Genomic DNA, 21,479 nt, shown 5'->3' on the forward strand with positions numbered 1-21,479 from the left:
CAATATCGCAACCAAATTTGTCTAAAAATACTAAAATACGGCAGAAATGCACGATTTTTGAAAAATGTTACACCAAAGTTGACAAAAACGCTCAATTCGGGTGAAAAACACCCATTTGTTTTTTTTGCAAAAATGAGCTTAGTTCAGTTTTAAAAATGCTGCAAATAAGCTAAAACATAATGTTGTCAGCAAAATAGCGCCAGAATCTGTGGGAAAACACTAAAACCTAGCTTAAACCCAAAATTATATTGGTAAAATGTTTTAGGGTAATGGTCTTACTGAATAAAATGGTCCAGCCGGTGGTTCAACCATCTAAACTAGCCAGTGAAACCACTGAAAATGATTCAACTTGAAAAATGATTCAAGCAGTGAAAATTATCCCTCTAGTCATAATGATCCAACCGGTTAAATGGTCCAACCAGTTATGTGGATCCAATCAGTTAAAATCATCAAACCAGTGAAAAGGAATTCCCCAGTCGAAATGATCCAACCAGAAAGAAATTGTTTACCTAGCTAAAATGGTCCAACTAGCTAAGATGGCCTAAAATTGTCTAACCAGATCAAATGATCCAAACGCTCAAAACGGTCTAGCAATGTGATGGTCCACCAGTGTAGATAGTTCAACCAGTGAAAATGATACAACCAGTAAAGACACTCCAACTCCCCATTGTTAATATTATCCTACTAGTTTAGATGGTCCAACCAGTAAAAATGATTAAACCAATCAAAATTAATCCAACCGGTTAGAATGATCCAACAGGTTAGAATTTTTCAAGTGGTTATTTAAGTGACAAAAGTGACTGGATCTTATTGATATATTTTTTTAAGGGGCTGAAACCCTAACCCTAAACCCTAACGCTAACCCTAACCCTAACACTAATTCTAACACTAAACCCCGCTAACCCTAAGCAACCCTAACCCTATCCTAAACACTAAATTAAACCATATACCCTAGCTTAGGATTGGGTTCAGGGTTTGGGTTAGGTTTAGGATAGCATAGAGTTAGAGCGGGCACAGGACGAAATAGCATGATTCCGTAGTTCGGAAAAATGAAACTCTATTTTACGTTATTCAATTCTTCGTTGGACCTGTCATGTTTCCGTTATGATTCTTGAACGGAAATTTGACGACATGTTTCCGTTGCATTTATGTCAACGGAATATTATCGCTGCCTGTTTCCGTTACGTTTCCTTATACGGATTCAAACTTTTATCGTCAAGTAAAACATATATGTAAAGTGCTGTACAACTCTTGCACCACGTTACCATGAAGTCTTGATCGTTCGAGGACGAGAAAGGCGAATTGAGGTCTATTAGGCGTGCGCGTTCGTAGGAACTATGTGGAGTCCTAAAAGTTTCGGTGTTTTTTACCCTGAGCAATGTGCATGTTAATTTTGGAACTCTTTCGAAAACTTGCAAAATTTAATCTTTAAAAATTACTCTGTGCTTAGATTTTTAAGCAGCTAGATCATTCGAGCCAGTTAAGTCACTCAAACCAGTATTGCAATACTTAGCTAACTGAATAGTTTTAGGGTTTGGGTTATAGTTAGGGCAGGAGCCCATTACCTGGTTAGGGTTAGGGTGTAGGGCGTCGGGTGTAGGATGTAGGGTGTAGGGTGTAGGGTGTAGGGTGTAGGGTGTAGGGTGTAGGGTGTAGGGTGTAGGGTGTAGGTTGTAGGGTGTAGGTTGTAGGGTGTAGGGTGTAGGGTGTAGAGTGTAGGGTGTAGGTTGTAGGGTGTAGGTTGTAGGGTGTAGGGTGTAGGGTGTAGGGTGTAGGGTGTAGGGTGTAGGGTGTAGGGTGTAGGGTTAGGGCTAGGGTTAGGATTTTTCAAGCATGCACACGCAGTTATGTGGATGTTGCGGTACATGGAGTTTAGTAGTGGGTAAGTTTTGGCAGTATTTGCCAGTTTCCAGATATTTATGAAATTATGCTTCCAAAGTGTGTGTCACTGTCGACAACACATGAAAATCACGAGAAAGTTACCGAAGGATTAGCTGTAAAACTAAATTCAACTGTTAGTCAATGCCAAACCACAAGAAAGTTGTGAAACTCGCGCCAATATAACAAAAACTGAGGTCCCAAATATGGGTCAACACTGGCATGCTATGAAAATCATGGGAAAGTCGAAGAGATAGGTCATGGTACAAACCAGTTTGTGAAAACTAGAATGGAAATCTTCAATAAAAATCATTTCCAATAAGGATGTGTAATTAAAATGGCCAATATCGGCCTTGGCAGAGATACTGGTTTAAAAACAGTAAAATCAACGAATTCTTGAGTTTCGTCAACATAGGGAGGGTCCTCTTGGTCTAGAGAAAAACTTCTGCCCACAGCTGAAGGTGCTAAATCAGTAAATTTATATATCTAGCCGGCATATCGAACAGGAACACTAAACTTCGCCTTTCTCACAGCTTTTCCCCTTTAACAGCTTTGTTCAATCAAAATTTTTTTTCATTTCAAACTGTTTTGGAGGCATAAAGGTATCTAAAGCCGCGTTCAAGATTTTATTGCAAGCTTGTGAAAAATGTCGTTTCAGGGTTTTGGCAGTTATTTTTATAAAAAGTGGGTAAAATCAGCCCAATTTGAAGTGTTTTAAGCGATTTTTTCCCAAATTTTACTGAGAACACTACGTTTTAGCTGGATTTAAGTGTTTTCACACAGATTGTAACCCTATTTTGCTGAACACATCGTGTTTAAGCTTGTTTGCAGCATTTTTGAACGTGAAATAAATTAATTTTTGCAACAAAAAAAAAACGTGTTTTTCAGTTCGAATTGAGCATTTGGTGTTCGAATTCTTAGACAGATTTCAATGCAATTTTGCGAAATACGTGTAGTTTTAGCTAGTTGACAGTGTTTTGGGTTTGACACTGGCAAGAGTGATGGTAGACAATTTTGGCAGAGATAATTGTGCAAGCAGATATTAAGAATTCACCTGTAAATAACATAAATCAATTAAAAACATAAAAAGGGAAACTTGATTAAAAAAAAAACAGAATAATGACAAGGAGAAAAGACGGCTGCACTAAAGATTATGTACTTGATATTACATCACACATTCAAGTTGACAAAGCAATCAGGAACAAATTTTTCATAATAGGATGCAACGATCTTCAGTATCATGATTATTTGGTACCTAAATAGTAAAATGTTCAGGAGAAGAAATAACCGTAAACATTTTTTCTTTCTCGTCAACATCGACTTCCAAAAATAATGGATAATGACCACCTAAAACAAAGAAGAAATAAACTTAAAACAAAGAAGAAATAAATCATATTTGTGATCTCACAGGGCTTCAATATGACACAAGTATGCATATTTTTATTTCCTACAACTTACAAGTGGCATAAATAGCTGAAATCTCCTTCACGTGAACACAACAGAATCCTCTAAGTGTATAGCTATGTAAAACTATTTATTTGGTGTCGAAATTACATCCCAAATGTCATAATATTTGACTGAAACTCAGCTTACCCATCTTTCGTTAAGACCTCAAAACTTATTATATGATATGAGCTTTAATAAACGAGATCCTCTTAAAATATTTATCATCAGAGCCTCCCTTCATACTTCTTCATTTCCGTAGCTTCTCCTGTTCTAAAAGGGCTTGTGCTTGTTCAACGAGTTCGTCCAAACTCGCGTCCTCGTCCGTCATTTTAAACGAAGAATTGAGAGTTCATATCCACTCTACTTTGTACATCACGGTCATTTTCATTGAAGAATTATACTTCATTTGTGCGTTAATGACAAATGATGATTATACTTCATTTGGGGAGGAGATCGTGTTGTTTCGGAAGATCAGGAAACAGGGAAACGAATTGGTTTAAACTCACATCGCTGTTCATGAACTCTCATATTGATCTTCTCCTTCTGGGCGTGCGACTTCCCGATGTAGGTGAAGAAGGGAACTTGAAGCTTGGAACTGTATTACTGTCTTATCTTGAAAGGACCCTCATCCACAATAGCTCTTTCGCAATTCCTTTCCTCCTCTTCAGAAATAGATTTTAGCAAGTCATCTACTTCAGTCCAGGCGAGTTTTCTTTCCCCGTACATCTGCTCTTTTCGTGCTTTTATCCACTGATGTTTGGACTCTGCTGCGTTGATGTAAAAAAAAGGCTTCCTCTAGGCCAGCATGTTTTCTAACGGGGGAAATCATCTTCTTCTTCAAGTCTTCCGCAACGTGTGCGACAAAGTACCTGTGGAATTCTGCTTCGCTTGAATCGGAGAGTGCTGTACCCCTTGATGTTTTTTCTCTTGAATTCCATACGTTTTATAAACTCTCAAGTTTAGCATCAAAGTCCATGCATCCTTCGGAATCGATGAGCCCTATTTCATGGTTGGCATCAGACCCAAATATGTCACGTAGAAAAGCTGTAAGGTACTCTGATGAGATTCCTAACAAGCGAAGCTTCCTTTTACAGTCCTCTACTACGTGACGTTTGCAGGCAAGCCATGTTGCAACAGGAAGATAAAGACTCATTCCCTTCTCAACGGCATCTTCTCGGTCTGACCCTTTAAATCGTATGTTTCTGGTGCCGTTTTCAAGTCCTGTAAGTGTGGCTCCAAAGTAGCTGAAGGTGTCGCTGTCCTTTCTCGTGTGTATTAGTGTTGGCCCGAGTAAAAGAGGGGGGTTTTCAGTTCTCCTGTCGTCCAACAGCAGATGCCTATAGGCTGTTGGTGTCACATAGAAGTCGCCAATGTTGAAAGTTGTGTCGATGGAGAGCACTGAAAATTTTTCAGCTGTATTGGCACAAAACCGCTCAACATCCTGAACTTGCCTATCAGACGCCAAAACGCATGCCGGACTAGGTGCAACTTGCAGGCGTCCAATATAAACTTTTCCCGTTTCCTCCTCTTCTTTTGATTTAAAGGTTAAGTCGTATAAATCGTCTTGACTTCGAACTTCCCTTCCTTTATATTTTGCGTTCTCTTCTTGCTTTCTATTTCTGGGAACACCAGAGACACTGAAAACCTTCAGTAGGCCTCCGGCCTCTTCAAACACTTCGTCATACACTTTGGACGGAGGAGCAGAACCTTTCACCTTTCCCTTGATGCTCTCCAAAACTCCAGGTTTGGTGCGAGTAAAAGCTTTCTCGGACTTAGAATTGCCGTGTGGTTTGTTTGTGATCACATGTGGTTTTCCGCTGAAACTGTACTGTAAAAGTACGAATCGTTCGGGCGTAAAGTTGTGCCCACCATATCTAAGTATTACATAAGCTCTTCTGGGGAAATCAGGATGTTGTGCGTGCGTCCAGTACGTTCTCTTGAGAAGAACTGTGGAGCGTTTGCAATCTTCTGGTTTTGTTTTGGACATCCAGCGGATTTCCGGATTCTTGTCCTCGTAATACGCAACAACGTGAGTTCCTTCGTTTTTGTTGACTCAAAGGCCATCCGCTTTCCAGTCGTCTGGGTTTCGAAAACACGGTAACCTTTTATCAATGATGAAAATTTTGTTTTCTTGACACTTTACGGGTGGTTTCGAAGCGACTTTATCTTCAGGAGGATCTAGTAATAGCCGTGCAATGTCGCTGTTTGACAGTTTCTCTGAGGCATAAATCGGTTTGTGTTTATCACCAAGATAAAAAGCCGCAGCTTCACTCTGATCCAGGGATCCAGAACCGTTCACAAATGTTTCAGACTCCACCCTAAAAATGATTACGAAAAATATTAGCATTTTTCGGTTAAAAAAGAAGTACATAGGGGCGTGTGGGTGAAAGATCCCCTAGTCAACCAATCCAATATTGGGGATCGTCTTCGTAACAACATACTCACAAAAAAATAACATTTTAAGGCCCCTTTCCGTATCCTAACCAGTTACCAAAAGCCAGGTCTTCAAGTCTGAAGCCCTGTCAATCGGGATTCGTTTCATTTAACTTATTTCAGAACACACCACGATCTTAACGAGCGAATTACTTTATATGTTGAAAGGTGTAATATTGTCCAACCTCAAAATAGCTGTTTTCTCAAGAACACATGGGAATATCGAAAATCCTCACACGCTTTGTTGGCCTGGTATCTGCTGAGTAAATCTGTCCAGTTTGTTTGGATGTCCGCGCAACGTGGAGGCCGTTAATTCAGTTAAACAAGCACCGTCAGTTTTGTGTTTAAAGGTTTGCACGCACCCACCAACACAAAGACTGTGAGAATTTTTGTTGCTTTGAATTCATAATCTTTACTTTATAAAAGTTTCATTGATATATAATATGCATGGGACGTTTTTTCCGGAAGGCTCCCTATTAATTAATTATTAATTAATTATGAAAATTACCTGTCTCCATCAATGTCGCTAGAAATGCTCGCATAACTTTGATATTCTTCGACACCATCATCTTTAGAATTGTCAACGGTAACTTCCTTTGAAGCTTTAATGCTGGTGCCATATTTCAAAAAAATAAATGTCACTGGAGCGTTCATCATCAATTAAAGTTATTTGACAAAAACAATATTGATGTTTATGTTATTAACAGGGTCGTTAGTAAAAGGTAAGAAATGATTTAAAGAAGAATATAAAGCGACCTATGGATTCCGTTCTGACCACTTGATTGAGGGCCACCAGTGTGCATTTCTCGACTAGAGTAATTTTGTTCTTTCATTGTACAAGTGAATCAACCTAATAAACTCAAATATTTCCACCCAACCCACTCTAAAGTCATCTGAACTTTGCAGAAAGTACGTGTGCCAACTTATGACCACACCACAAGAGACCGCACACAATATTAGAATAGAAGACATAACCAGAGGTGGTTCTTGAATAATTACCTGTTTGCATCATTATCACTAAAAACACTAGCATCATGTTGATTCTCATCTTCAGAACTGTCTCTGGAAATAACATCTGGGACTTTGCTGGATTGGCTGTAACAAACAGCAATGAGCAATGAGGATGAGGAATGTTTTCAAATTGATGCATTTAAGATGACATGTATGATTTTTTTTTTAACAAGACTCTTTACCTGGACAGGTCAAGGTTTAACTTTCTTTTACCAAATTCCTGTTCCACCTTCATGGCGGGTTAATACCTGGGAAGCCACATAGAAAATAAATAAAAAAGCATACCGGCATAAAAGACATAAAAGCATATGGTTATTGAAGAAACAGTATACCTCTTCACTTTTTTCTTCACAGGAGATTTAGAGGGTGATTGGGAGGAATCATTTCCCTACAGAGTTAAGCAGAAACAAATTATTATAAGCACTATAATAGTATATTTATAGGTTATTAAGATAAAGTCGCTGAGTTCACTCTACATACGAGAAGAGGGATTCTGGTAGTTTACGGACACCATTCCACGATATCTGGTAAAAATTAGCCGGAAGTGTAACAATAATTATTTGGGTTCTTTTTATACCTAGGCACCACATTATAAAAGGTACATACTTGTACACAATGTGCCTCTTCTTTCAAGTCATCATCAACACCTGTGTGGTAAATCGAACGCTTTGTGACAAGAAGAATTGAAGAAGCCGATTGTTACATGTACCTATTTCTAATCTTCTGCCACAAGCAAATGAATAAGCATATGTATTAAAGTTTTCCCTCATTTCGATAGCTGGAGGGTATCAAATGTTACTTACTTGAAGGTACTTTGATATCCTCACTTACAATTGTCTTGTGACTACAAAAGGGATTAAAGAGAAACAAACTTTAAACTATGTCTAATCACTCTTTACATTCATTTCTTAACCCATATAAACATTCTGAACTTGTGGGAGATTTGGACGCTTTTTTTTTTTCAAATCAACTTGTGTGGTTGGTTAAGTAGATGTTAGTTTTTAGTTTTCCAGTGCTATTACCTGGACTTCGTTATCTCAGCAACAGACTGCTGAGCACAGCTCTTAACTCCACTCTGACTGAGTCGTTTCCATACCCACGCACACAGATCTTCAGCAGCTAGCTGGCTGTCATCTTGAAGGAAAACTTTTACCAAACCATTGCCGTTACCGCCGAGCTCATGGAATATGGCATGTGTGTCCATAATAAATAGGTATCCAAATGCCCATCCTATCGTAAAGATGTACCCACCGCAGGAATAGAAGGCAAGCTTCATCTCTCTTTTTGCTGTAAGTTGGTACACAACTGCTTTTAGCTCATCTCTGGCACACGCTGAGAAAACTCCATGGCTTGAAAGAATTTCCTCACTGAATTCGTACTCCTCTTTTAGCACTTTACATTCCTGCAGAATTCCATAAGCCTCCGATACGTCGTAATGCCGACTTTTATATCTAAAGGGATTGAATTAAAGAGGAGAATCGACGATGACTTCCTCAGCAAGGCAGGCAATTTCTTCAAATGTGGTGACAGTTGACCTCTCATTTTGACACAGCAAGTGTTCGAAATGCACAGCCATTAGTCCTATCACCAGGAACGTACGAGCTAGTGGCATTCTCAATGCAGGTTCCTTGGTTGACTGTGAGTGGTAAGTTTCTGCCGTTTGACAGGTCTTCATTTGTCAAGACATCTACTATGTATTTCGCATCTGGTCTGTCTTTCGGATGGAAACGCGTACAATGTTCGGATAATTTGCGAAGTCGGAGGCAATTTACTGCATGTTGCATGCAATAGTGATCCGAGTGAGCCGGCTTCTCATTTTTAGAAATTAGCTCTTCTAATACAGAAAGACAATTTCCGGTTTGAACCTTTTCCAGCTCTGTCTGATAAGGGTACTGTTTTTATGGGTTAAGAAATGAATTTAAAGAGTGATTAGACATAGTTGAAAGTTTGTTTCTCTTTGATCCCTTTTGTAGTCACAAGACAATTGTAAGTGAGGATATCAAAGTACCTTCAAGTAATATAAGTAACCTCACCCTCATCATGCAAACGTGATCACGATAAAATAAGAGATTACATAGAAAGGCGGGTTACTCCACCTAGGTGGGTTACCTCACCCACCTAGAGTCCCCTACCTCCATGCAAACAGGCCCTTCAGGCCTGACCTAGCCGTGGTCGAAATGCAATCTTACAACCCCGGCGTGCTGAGGTGAAGTTTCTTGAGGTTGCTGTTGCGCTTGCAATTAGGGAGTTTGAGCAGAGGCGTCCCAAGCTCACATCTCGACGAAGATTAATTCTCGGACATGTATGTATATTCATGAAAGCGTCACGCGTTGTGTTACGCGGTGTTAGGTTACGCGAGGAACCGTAGACTTTAGCGTAGACTCCGCCGTTCTGTGTTTTAGGATTTAGGGTCATTTTCCGCCATTCCGCCATTCCGCTGTTCCACCGTTCCTGCTTTTAGGGTCACCTGGTTGACCCGAAAAAAGCACAGGTAAAGACAGAATAGTAAAATTATTCCCTCTGTAACTTTACTTGAACTTCAATAATCCGTGGTTGACTTACGGCATTTTACTCCTGTACATGTGTACTTTTAACACAAGCCTTTGGAGATATGCATATGTTGAACATATATTTGGTACAATAGCTACTTTTTCCTCTTTCAGGACGATTGCTTAGCCTCTTTACGCGTCTTGAGTGTGATTATTTCGTTTGAAGCACCGCTCTCGAAAAGAATATATGAAGAGTAAGTCGATTCATGAGTTACGAATTGATGCACGGTTTAACAAATAGAGAAGCCTTGACTGTGCTCTGTTCTGTTATAAAGCACGCAGGAAGCGGCTAAGGCACGAAAGAAGTGTAAGGGGAACACGAGACGTTGTCGAGTGTTTCTCCCTACTTCTTGAGTGCTCTAGCCGCTTCCTAAGTGCTTTACAACAGAACAGAGCACAGTCAAGGCTTCTCTATTTGTTTTATAATAAAGAATCCGTTAAATTCCCCAAGAATTACTTGTTGTTCGAAACAAATTTTATTTCCAAAGCGAACAACAGTGTCGTCAGCATGCTCTATACTCTCATAAAGCACGCTACAAGAAGCCAATCAGAATGCTTGTTAGAATGGTTCAAATAATCTGATTGGCTGTACAAGACTAAAGCTGTCAAAAATGTCAAACCATCAAAGTTCATATTCTGCAATAGTCTACAAACTAAAATAGTTCGGTACGTCGAATTTAATACTTTTGCCCGAAGTTTTTTAGTTTCTATTATAAAATAATTCAAATACTACGCGCGCTCTGATTGGCCATAAAACCATTTTACATGAGCGTATGTAAACATGGTTTTCGTTCCTCTTTCATTAGTTATTTTATAAAAGAAATGTAAAATGGTTCCCGTGTTTACATAGCCTGATGTAAACACTTGGGAGGTTGGGAGAACACTCGATAAGCTGGAAACCACTCCGCTTCACGTCGTGGTTTCCTACGCTTATCTCGTGTTCTCTCAACCTCGCACGTGTTTACATCAGGCTATGTAAACACGGAAACCGTTTTACATTTCTTCAATACAGAATCTGAAAGTGAAATGTCCAGTGAAATTCGGCCCAATCGTGGCTCCCTAAAAATACGCAAGTTATTTCACATGACAAGTAGAAAACAAAATGTTCAAGGCGAGTGTATTATGAATGAACAGCAGCCGAATTCACGAGGACATGAAGATTCGCTCGGAATGACAGAGCCGTGAAACTCGGCTGCAGTGACTGATGTGGCGTTCTACTCAACGCATCGGATAGGTAATTAGAGCAAGCTCTTAATTTTCCACTCAAAGGGTAGTCGATTTAGTTCCTTAGGCTTGCTCCACTGTGATGACCAAAGATCGCCATGATAAGCTAGCCGCGATAGACCTGAGCATGATCGCAGTCGCTCTGACACCGTCATGATTAGTATGAATTTTAACAGTTATGCTAGGTTGTATTTTTCATCATTCCTGTTTTTTCATGTTTTGTTTTTGAAAACGAAACTTTATATACTATACAAGCGTTAACTGTGTTTGATTTTTATTACAGTAAGTAAACTTGCAATCTAACTGAGCGTGAAAACCGATAAAACTTGGACTGTCTATTTTGTTTCATCTTTGAGGATTTTTCTCTCTGCTCACGTTACAGTAACGTGAATTACTGCGCTTGGTATTTTTGCAAACCTTTGCTCGCTTGTTCCGAAATTTCACTTTCAATTAACGAAAGAAAAGCTAGAAAGAAGTCCCGGAAAAGGCTGGATATAGTACAATTTGGCAGATGGCGTGACTGCTTTAGCTCAGTTCTATGCTCTATACTCTCATAGAGCACGCTCTTTCAACCAATGACAGTATGTATTATGTCCGAACTTTATTATAAAAGTAGATAACGGATAGTATGTGACTAACACAATCTAAAGACTGTACGATTTTACGCCACCATCTGCATCCGGTGTCACTCTCGTGTCCCACAGTCCTTTTCCCTTACGTAATGTAGGTCCTAATGGCGAACATAGAACATTACACTAACTGAGCAGAGGTAAGCTTCTTACATTAATCATCCATGGAAGTGAACAATACTTTCTGTAAGATCACTTTTGTCTTTTGTCATTTGTCTTTGAAGAAAAAATTGTCGTGAATATAATATGAATTATCAAAGATAGCGGCACACCTAGCCTTTTCCGCGGAGGTCTGGTTTGAATGGAGTATGGCGCAAAGAAAAGAGTACATCGCAAAGTTCAACTCGATGTCAGTCGACGACGCTCTTTCCAAGAAAACCATCACGGTGAATGACACAATTGCTTAGAGATCCGTGGGAGTTCCATGAGTTATTCAAGGAATTATGTAAAATTTTGGTATCCGAGCGAAGATACAAGGAAGAAGTAGCTCTTGCAGTAAAAGAAGGGGCACTCCTGCTCCTCAATTGTTCATCGGCGATCCAAAGGCCACCTACTCTTGAGGAAGGCCCAGATTAAGTTTGAAGTAGCTTCGAAGTCCGTTAAGCACGGAAGAGTAGAGTTGTCGGTGGCCAAGTTTCAAGGCCGATAAAGTTTGCAAGCACTCCGTTGCTGTAGCGGAGAGAAACGAAATGCTTCGCAAGCACCTTGAACAAATTTGCAAGGGCCAAGGTGAAAAAAAGGCCTCAGGAAGTGCTTAAGCAGAAACGTTTATGAATAAATCTGTTGCCGGAAAGAAAGGGTCTAGAAACCAGTTCCAATACCACCCCTCTAACGCAAATGATTCTAGAGCAAATGCCATGCAGTCGGAAGAATCGTCTAACAATGCTACATACGTTTACGATGAAATTTATCACAATGACCATCCATTCGTCTTATGCATGCTGCCTTCTGATGCGAAAACATGCAAGGGGTGTAAGGACGACTTTTGTCACAGGCAGAAAATAATACCATTCGATCTGGTGTTTTCGCACAAGGAACGGTACTACTTTCCTCTGCATGGAGATTGGAAAAACAAACAAGCTTCAAACAAGGAGTCAACGCGTTACTACCACGCAGAATCGAAGTGTATCATGCTACGGTTCCCTTACTACACTAACGACTATATCGAGATCTCTAGTGAAGTTCTAAACTCACTCCAAGAATCGCACAAAGTTTATTTGGAGAATCTATTCTCGCTATCAATCTAGTGGCAAATTTCTATATTCCTTTGTTTCGTTAGATTTGGAAAATTAAAATGATATCCAGGTGATTGATTTCGAATCCAGCCATGTTTTCCATAATCTCTAAGTGCCAAAATGTTTTAAATTCAATATATGTACCTTTGCAGCACACGTTTTGCCCAGATTTTCTACATTGTTGTGCAAGTGACGTTTATATTGAAGTGGTTTTCAAGGTTTTGTTACAGTTGCCAAGGGCTTTTCCGACCCCTAAACTCATAAATCGCTCGGAGGAGTAGCCTAATGCTTTGATAAAGGCAACGATTTGTAATTTTTTTATCCGCAAGGAAAGTTTTATTGAAATTAGTTGGTCGAATTGCCATGTTTTATTCGGCAAACAACAGTACATTCTTCCTCGCCGGAAGTTTAATTACCGCTAGTCGATGTTATCGTTATTGATAAACTTATATCTTGTTGCGTCATTATATACCACTATATGCATGTCATGTCTCTTGTTGTGCAAGTGACGTTTATACTCAAGTGGTTTCAAAGGTTTTGTTACAGTTGTTAAGGGCTTTTCCGGCCCCTAAACTTATAAATCGCTAGAAGGAGTAGCCTAATGCTTTGATTAAGACATTGATCTGTAATTTTTTTATCCGCAAGAAAAGTTTTATTGAAATCAATTGGTCGAATTACCATGTTTTATTCGGGAAACAACAGTACATTCTTCCTCGCCGGAAATGTAATTACCGCCAGTCGAGGATATTTTCATTAATAAACTTATATCTTGTTGCTTCATTATATACCACCATATACATGTCATGTCTCTTATATTAAGTCTCGTTTTTGCTTTAAAGTAGTCTCATTGAAGGCTCCATGGGGCTCTATTGTTGAAATATTCCGTAATAAATTACAGACGTGCCAAATTCAGAATTCAAGATTTCCGTAAGGATCTTCGTTTTCGTAGTGTGTCTCATAAACATAATCTTTGTCCACAAAGGTAATACCAACCTGACATGGTTTGATGCTACTCTGGTTTACATATTTAATGAATGTTACCGAAGAAGTTACAATTCATAGACCCAACGTTTCGACACTCCTGTAACTAGTGACGCTCTTGATGAAAGGGAACCAGCGACTGGTTTTGCTGTTATTCCTTACATTCAGGGAACCCATCAAGAGAATTTTGAATAGCCACAACGTTAAAGTTGCTCAAAAACCTTTTCAGACTTTGGGGCATATTTTCACCAAACCTAAGGATCCTGTCACGAAAGAACAACGAACCGACGCCATTTATTCTATTCCTTGCAACGACTGTGACAACGAATACATCGGACAGACCAAACGTCAGTTTGGTACACGTTTAAAAGAGCACCAAAAAGCAGTTTTCCTTTGCAAAAAGGAAAATTCAGCTTTATCGGAGCACACATGCCTAACTAACCATACAATTGGGTGGGATAATTCTAAAATTATCACCACTTATCGGCGTTGCCACCAGCGCCTTTATTTGGAGGCTTGGCATAGTAACTCCGCCCACGCTCCTTTAAATCGTGACGATGGCGGTTTGCTTCCTGACGCCTATTTACACCTCGTCAGAAAAAGGGCCACTAATTAATGATTACATAAAAGGACCTCTTGTTGCAGTGTTTAGATCACCCTGATGAAGGTACGAGACAGGAGTGTCGAAACGTTGGGTCTATGAATTGTAACTTCTTCGGTTACATTCATTAAATCTGTAAACCAGAGTAGCATCAAACCATGTCTGATTGTCCACCTGGTTGCCGTGTGAACTTTAATATATTTTAATACCAACCTCTTTTGAGCTTGTTTTAGCAATGTGTCTTTGTTTTCGTTATGGGTCTTCGTTTTCGTAGGGGGTCTTCGTTTTCGTAATGGGTTTTCGTTTTCATAAGGGGTCTTCGTTTTCGTAATGAGTCTCCGTTTTCGTAACTACCCACTACATCGGCCATGACGGAAGTAGTTTTAGTTACTACACAGCTTGATTCTCTCAAACATCTCAGTTCTGAACAATCCATTGTCCAGTGAAGTAAGCTACAAAAGATTGTAGTAAAAACCGATTGACGGGGGAGCTTTTTCAGCCGTTTTCAAATTGACGATTTGTGTATGAAACATAAACCACCAGCAAAGGCAATGGTAAGATACAAATTTACTCAAGGATAAGACAATGGCATGGTAACTTTTTGCATTGTTTACGTAGAATCATTTCACATTCGCATTTTAAAACTATAGTGGAGAAAAACCTAGTAGACGAAAACAGTAAAGTTGGACATTCGAGCTGCATTTTCTTAGCGTTGTTAGATATGAATCAATGGGAACATTTCTCTGGCGATGGACGCTCAAATCTTCATTGTCATTTGAATTATTTAAAATGTGATTGCTTAGCACCTGATCTTTCGACAAGTTTTATTTTCTTATTTAAACGAACTTGAAGATAGCGGAATCAATAATGCATTTGATCATTACTACCGAATGATCGATTATGTTGAATGAGGTCAACATTTGTGATCACGCAATCGGCTTTCCACAATTGCTTTAATTGTGGTGAATGTAGGTGTATTTAAATTATTGTTTTTTCCTCTCAAGAAAAAAAGAAAATCTTAACTTATAGCAACATGTTGTAATTTTTGGAGATCGACTAATTAACTTTAATTGTAGATAATCAAGCAGTGATTAACTAAATCTTATGGTCTTGTTTTGTAATTTTCCGTCAGTTTCGATGCCCTTTTTACAGTACCCAGCGCCATATTGGACATGTAACCGCGCACACGTGAAAACGAGGCTGGGTTTGACTCGTTTTATCTCTGAGCAATTTTGGTGAAATTCGCACGTGGGTAGTAAAATTGTTCGATTTTTATGGAAAATGGATGGTCCTGGCCGAAATCTTGATAAAGCTAATCTTTCTTCTATAAAGAAAGGAAAGCAGTGTACCACTTTTGGTTGTTCAAATACATTTTATGGCCCCAATAGTTTGCCCGTGAGATTTTACTTCAAGTTTATGCACGACTACGCATGTATTTTTGATAAGTATTTATCTTTCTATACTTATTTTATTCTCTGTGAATTACGAATGAGGGTAACTATTTTTGCAAAATTAGTACAAATTATCTATTTGGTACCTGAATTGTTTTAAGCTTAATAGAGTCTTTTTACTCCGGCAGTAAGTCAATAAGTTTAGCACTGCTCACCTGTTTACTTCATGGCTTGCCAAAAATACTGCTAGCAGAGAAACTTATGCAATTGCTTTTAATAAAATAACCAAGACACTGTATCTTCAGAGTTGTCACTCATGATAGACCCAGAAAACTGACACAAATTTGGTAGCAATTGTGACAAAAGAAGTTTTCAGTAGTTGCTGTTGTTGTTTTTTATGATAGCATAATAATCCACTAAGGATGCTAGCTGGAACTCTCAAAAAACATTTTGTGTGCTTTATGTATCAATCAATTTGATGCCTCAAGTTGAAAAAAAGTCAAAGTGAGTTTCACCAACAAAAAGAGATTTCAACACAAAGATGAACTACAACACTAAACTTTGTTTGTTACAAAATTGGCCTCATAACAAATAGTTTGAAAGAAGTCCCTCAAAAAATAATTTCTCATACAATGTGATGGCCCAATCTTAAAGTTATATTATCGTTACATTGGTCAACACAATGCAACAAGAACTACTATGTATAGCAAACCTTTGTGTCAGAAGGCCTCTGACTACTAAGAATGGGAATATCAATTCACTGTTAATCACTGACAGAAACTTAAATGTGTTAAAAGAACTAGCATTGCTGAGATCAGTAGCTGAGAGGAAGCATTTCTGTCCTCTTCCTTTAACCCTTAAATACCCAAGATCTGATTATTAATTCTCCTTTCTAGCTGCTACACATTTAATTGTAAATAAGTTATTAGAATTTGATATAAGATCACGGGTTCTCACGTCTGGGATCCTAGGATCAAACTTATTTTTGGCTAGGTTCTTATGTTCTTCGTACCGAATCGATTCTTTCTGATCATTACTTTGTCGATTGGCTTCACTCCCACACTTTGTTTGCGGGGTACCACCCACACTGAGAGCTGCGACTTGCAGGTTAATGGCTCTGAGTTATTGGGAACCTTCTTATAAAATCCTCAATGGCAAACAGCAGTCCTCCGACGTGGTTGCATTTTCTTTTTCCTCGGAGACCGAGGCCAGCAGGGCGTGTACATACTGCGTGTAACACATCTCAGGTGGGTGAAAACTCGAGAACAGCTCTGTAAGGTGTTTTCTTCATCGAGTGAAGAATTTTTGCCCTTACATAAGTTTTTTTTTCAAAAAATTTACTCTCCAGTTTTTTTACTTTTCCTTCAAAGAAGAATTGATAGGATTTCAGCTATTCGTAATGCGTTCCTCTCAACACAGTGTGGCGATATTTTCGTGTGGAAACAACGAGGTAATCCTAAAGCTGTATGAAATTCATCTCAGGTAAATTACGGAGATCGCGCGATCATCCAAGGGCTGAAATCTTTACCATAGTTGCTTCGTATTTGAAGTCACTCTGGTTTTATTCTAGGTCCTGGACACCTATAAGAAATTCTCGCTTTTCTCCACCAGGTACTCGATGGATCAGCAAAGCATAAACTTTCGACACTAAGTCAGCTCTAATTCCGCCCGTCAATTCTGAATTAGACTTAAAAATCTCCCTGGGATCTTTTGCTTTGAGTTTCTGGATGTCATCCAATGACGAAATTTGAAACAGCCCCTGTAAGTAATGTTCCTAATGTCCTTAAAGAGGCTCTTAAAGTCTTTGGCAAAAGTACGTCTTTTTGAACTGTCAATGGTAATAGTAAAAATAGCAATAATAATAATAAAAAAATAACCAAAAATTAGCTATTTATGGGCCACATATATAATTATCTAAAAAGTAAAAGCCAAACATTTTCAACAACTAGGTCATCATGATGATGACGATGACAATGATGACTTAATGTCAAAAACCGTTTGGCTTTTTAGAATTTTTTTTGCATAAATAGTTAACTAATAAAGCTTAGCGAACTTTATGGACAATGATAATAACTGTTTATTCGTAATTCAAACAAAAAGCGAAAAAGAGATAAAACAGGGTATCCCTATTTAGTCTATCTCCTCCTAAAAGTAATTAAAACATAAAATATTTATATCTGTTTTAAAATGGAACAGTGTCACACCTTAAATAACTTAATTTTTGCGCAAAACACTCGCAAGATAACATTTTAGTCTATTCTTAATATGTAGGTTTCTTCATGGGGATTTGGGGAGGGTCTGGAACCAATGGATGATGTTCTCACAACATGAAAAGCAATCAACACGCATGTTATAGTGGTATTTTCAAGCAGCTGAGGACCTTCATTACTGGTCCTGATATTTTGAGTAAATTTTCGAAGTTATGGAATGTTTTCTTCTTCAGATGAAGTGTATGATGTCAGCATTAATTGAAATTATATTTTATAAGCCGTGATTGAGAGAAAAAGTGAGCCAAAATTGAAAGAAACGAGGGTAAACTACTTTTTGTTAAGACATCAGCCAAGTGGTTGATTAAAGAGTGTACATGTGAGAACATTGAATCAGTAAAACAATATGCCAGAATCGTATGGGCTTAACTTATATCTTGCCAGGTATGACTGCATGCCCCTCTGCTTTTTCCTAATGTTTCAACCTCCCCTGGTAGGCGAAGAAAATTATTTTCAACTCGTCTTTAAACCTGTTATTTTTCTTACTTTTTCTCTTTTGGCTATTATTGTTTCATGATTGTCCTCTGGCTGGAAAATCTAGGCATCTTTTTGAAATATTTTCTGTTATTTAATTCGGTAACCTCTGCTGTAACTGCATATAATGTAGGTGTCTTTAAGCCAACTATCCATGATCTTAGCAAGTCTAGCTATTTAAATACGAAATTTGTCTAACATGTTTCTTGCACTGCCAAAGTTTGATTTTAAAGGAAGTCCAGCTAGAACAAGAATATCATAATTAAAACTTGATGATGAAGAGGGACTTAGCATTCGACCATGAAGACATCTATAGAAAACTTGAGATAATACCTGGATTTCACCTATGCATCTCAGAAATCAATTTCAAACATCAATTAAGGTTTTTCTTTAGTCTAAAAGTTAAGTTGATGTTGTTTTCATTGCCGTTTCCAGATTCCCACCCTTTAAAACTCAAATATCTTGCGACCAATTCAATATATCAATGTTTAGTTAGGGCATGAGCACTGGTAAGAAACACCATGCACTATTTAAGGCTTGAGCAAGAGTATTTAATACAAGCTAATATTATAATATTACTTAAACTTACACCAAAAAATTACATAATCATGCAATTCCAAACAAAGGAAGTCAGGTTATAAACTCACCTGCTTCAACTTTTGAGGGCTCAAGGAACAGAGAAATACATATGGTAAACAATTACAACTAATAGAAAGTTGAATGGTTGAAAGCTAAAAGATATACATTACAATCATCAAACCCTATGCATCCTAGCAAAAATAGGGTCAATTACCACCATTACATCTGCCAAACATTCACGCTTATAGGAAATCATTAATTCTTGTCACTAGGTGGTACTGTACTTACAATAGATTTACCAACACAAATGCATTTTTAAAAGTTATCTCAGTATATGACTATAGGGGTCATGTGGAAGGTTCTTGCATGGGGACTGACATTTCAATTACCTCAGCAAATTATAATCATTAGAATTGCAAGCCAAGGTGTATCAAATGTTACTCACATAGGAATTTTTTAAGTTATTATCTACGTATGTACACAGGGTACAATGTGCCGTCGTTTAAGAGTAATTTTATTCTAATTTTCCCTCTCGAAGGGTGCCTTTTGTATCAAATATATCAAGTTCAGTACCTTCAAACTTATAAGCCGGGATTTTGAGGTTACAAAACGCACGACAATACTGTCAAAATCAGACTTTATGTAAACGTGAACATCGCTGACTCAATCTCATTTTATTTTAATTTTAGGAAAGGCCATTGCTTCATTCCAATGGTAAAACAACACATCTTCGACAAAGCGCGATTTTTTAAAATGAATAAAGTAAACCCTGCGATAGTTAACTGAAGATAGAATGATAGAAAAATGCTTACGTCGTTCGCCATCATTTTTAAAGTAGCACCTTGTACAATCGGTCGTACGGTCGTAAGTCCAAATTTTTTCGGCTTGGCAGGTTACTACTATTTCCTATAATTATGGGTCTACGCTGCGTGCTGCGAAATTAGCTATGAATGTTCAAATTGTCCGCCTCGGCAATTTCGTTTGGAAAACAATCCCATGTACTAATTATACATATAAAAATAATATCTAAACTATTTAAAGGAGGGGATGCAGACTTAAGTTTCAAACAGTGGTTAGCTGTCAAGGGTCGAAAATCATTTGCGAATATAAAAAATTCCGAGGGGTTTAGACCAATGTCTTGTAACACTTTGTAAGCTAAGAAAGTCTTAAAATTTTCTTTGATGCAGCGTTGGCCATTAAAGAAACTTTAGACATGGACATGTTCCGCCCAATATATGTCTCCATCTTTCTTGAAGAGAAAGAAAGCGTTTGTTCGCAGAAGGACGGGTTGTCTTAACACCCTTCAAAGGGGCATGTCTTTCCAGGCAGTCTAATAGCGTTGTGTGGAACATTTCTAATTTCTCATCTGGGTCATCAACACCGTATGTTTCACTCATTGGTAGGCCTTTGTCATCTTCAATATCGCCATATTCAGTCTATTCAGAGAAGTGTGGTTAATTCCAGATGTACTTCTATCACGGTTCAAATCGGTTGACTTGTGTGTTCTCGGTTCGCATAGTTAGTAATAAAGTGATAAATTAGATTTTTCGACTTGGCTGTAATTCGTGTTGACTTAGTGGCTACCGGCGGTAGATTGTACATGCTGAGAATATCAGTATATTGCATAGGTAATGCCGCGTCTGACTTTAGCACATCAATGTCGAAATCACCCGTTATCACAAGTAGTCCATCTCAGTGAGCTGAGAGATTAGTTAGCATAGTTTCAAAACCCTCTAGCCAGGGTTTTCTATGCATAATTCGTTCGGATCGATATGTCATGCCGAGTACCACTTTTCTGTCGTTATAATGCGGGCAGGAATCTCACTTCATGTCTGGCTCTAGGCTCTCAAGGTCCTGCTTTGAGAGACTTGTATAAGACTTGTCTAAAGTTTTTTGAATAGTTGAAAGTGTTTATCGAAGCCCTTTTTGTCTTGAGCGCCGAGGAGATTTGCCAGAGTCTCTTTTTGAAGGTCATTTGATGTCAGGTAACATTAAGACTGCCCTTTCTACAGAGTAAGACTGCAAACCCCATATTCCGTCGAATTACCATGAAAAGAAATGTGTATAAGGTTTGTTAAGGTATATCATGGGGGAAATAATTGATTTTATCTCCTCTCAGATACACCACTCACTGATTGGCAATTATTCGTTTTCAATCGTTCCCACTCATTTCGCCGAAATGATTGGGAACCAATGAAAACGGCTTAATTTTTCCCAAAAGAACCCATAATCATATTTGCTACTATTTTTATTAACAGCAGATGGCGAATCAACAACGTGGAGGGGGGCCTCAGTTTGGGACAGGTTAGCCACTACTTTGATCTCTAACTACACGCTTCGTGTCAGTCGATTTGTTTTAGCGATGAGAGACGTTTCTTTCACGGTTATTATGTTTACTATAAACGATTCCTATCGTCCAATTAATCACTCAATCCAGATTACAGGGTATGGACCCTTAGCACACCGTGTCTCTCACAGTACATCGACCATTCCCTTTATTTATTGTTTGTAATTTTATCTTAGGTGGAAACGAGAAGACACCTGTGATACCTCTCAAAGCTATAGCACCCGTTCAGCTACAACCACAAGAAGGCGCTGAAAGCGACGGAAAACTGGTTCCCTGGGCACAAAGTTAGTCTCTATTGATCTTTTTTTGGTTGTAAATTTATTTTATCCTCCCTGCACTCAAAGGTGTTTTATTATATAGATACTTGAGATTAACTCACACTTTCCTTTATAAGAAAACCTGCCTAAAAAATTCCGATAGCCAATCAGAGCAGC

General features: G+C 38.4%; 1 protein-coding gene and 2 pseudogenes across 1 annotated transcript in view; all 3 read right to left on the reverse strand.

Annotated features, from left to right (window-relative positions):
- The window catches only part of LOC149034363 (uncharacterized), a 158,525-nt gene that overhangs the window by 57,673 nt on the left and 79,373 nt on the right, over positions 1-21,479 (reverse strand). The window lies entirely within an intron of this gene.
- LOC149034365 (uncharacterized) lies at positions 3,796-7,003 on the reverse strand (annotated as a pseudogene).
- Positions 7,149-19,522, reverse strand: LOC149034366 (uncharacterized; annotated as a pseudogene).

Source organism: Pocillopora damicornis, chromosome 14 (assembly GCF_964200805.1).
Source record: "Pocillopora damicornis chromosome 14, jaPocDami1.2, whole genome shotgun sequence".
Classification (NCBI taxonomy): Eukaryota; Metazoa; Cnidaria; class Anthozoa; order Scleractinia; family Pocilloporidae; genus Pocillopora; species Pocillopora damicornis.